Source organism: Salmo salar, chromosome 11 (genome assembly GCF_965601325.2).
Source record: "Salmo salar chromosome 11, fSalSal1, whole genome shotgun sequence".
Taxonomy (NCBI): Eukaryota; Metazoa; Chordata; class Actinopteri; order Salmoniformes; family Salmonidae; genus Salmo; species Salmo salar.
This window is the reverse complement of record NC_138301.1, coordinates 15,287,099-15,288,378: the sequence shown is the minus strand read 5'-3', so window position 1 is coordinate 15,288,378 and position 1,280 is coordinate 15,287,099. Positions and strand designations below refer to the sequence as shown.

The 1,280-nt window shown below is 35.0% G+C and overlaps 1 long non-coding RNA gene across 1 annotated transcript; it reads right to left on the bottom strand.

Annotated features, from left to right (window-relative positions):
- Positions 1-296: 296 nt before the first annotated feature.
- LOC106562067 (uncharacterized) lies at positions 297-942 on the bottom strand. The gene is made up of 3 exons (XR_014379316.1): positions 866-942; positions 633-675; positions 297-533 (listed from the first exon to the last, which is right to left on the bottom strand). It is a non-coding gene; the product is annotated as an uncharacterized LOC106562067 (long non-coding RNA).
- Between the last annotated feature and the right edge of the window lie 338 nt (positions 943-1,280).

Below are 1,280 nucleotides of genomic sequence, written 5' to 3'. Positions count from 1 at the left end.
TGATTGAACAAAACATGCATGTATTGTATAACATAATGTCCTAGGAGTGTCATCTGATGAAGATCATCAAAGGTTAGTGCTGCATTTAGCTGTGGTTTTGGTTTTTGTGACATATATGCTTGCTTTGAAAATGGCTGTGTGATTATTTTTGGCAGGGTAGTCTCCTGACATAATCTAATGTTTTGCTTTCACTGTAAAGCCTTTTTGAAATCGGACAATGTGGTTAGATGAATGAGAGTCTTGTCTTTAAAATGTTGTAAAATAGTCATATGTTTGAGAAATTGAAGTTATAGCATTTTTGAGATATTTGTATTTCGCGCCACGCGATTCCACTGGCTGTTGACTAGGACGCAAACGTCCCACCTTGCCCAGGGAGGTTAATCAATTGATCGAAAGAATGTTAAAGTGAGATCACAACAAATTATTTCTCACCATAAGCACAGCGAAGAATGAAAGGTGGTTACAAGAGCATACGGTTTAATTTTCCTGTTTCTTAGTGACACATCCAGAGGAATTCCAATGTGCAACTTTACCTGTGAAACAAAGACAAGCCGTAAAATAGTTTCAACATATAATTTTGTTGTATATAGTGCTTCATGAAACTATTTTGTTTAGTTAATAAGTAATACTACCATTTTCACCATCCCAGAATACACATGTTAGTGATTTGTTTTCCTACCAGAGAGAATAGAACCTGATTAGTCCCCTTCACCTATTCCAATCCACACCATATCATAAACATGAATTTTTGGAGCTGTCAAGCAATTGATAGATTGCAGACAGGTGAAAGAACAAAAATATTATAAATATTTAAAAAAGAGAGTTTGATGGTTGATTGTGATGTAAATATGCACGGCTCACTAACCAGTGATGCATTCTGGAAGCGGAACGTCATATTAATATAGTTACTGAGGCCTGAGATGTCCTCTCCCACATTGATGGATACCACTCGACTGTTTAGGAGCTCAGTGTTGTTCTCCATCACCTAGTAGGGATCAGAAGAGAGGATATATATATATCCTCTCTGACATGATATATATATCCTCTCTGATATATCCTCTCTGACATATATATATATATGTATATATATATATATATATATATATATAATGTCAGAGAGGACCACAATTTTCCTCAGAACCAAATACTTTAAAGGATATACGTTTCTATAGGCACTGGGCATGATATTTCAGTCGTATTTGAGTCATAACAACAAGCAACAACATATTTCTCAGTAAACTTGTTCTCTTTTATTTGAAGTTAAGTCAACAGGTTGTATT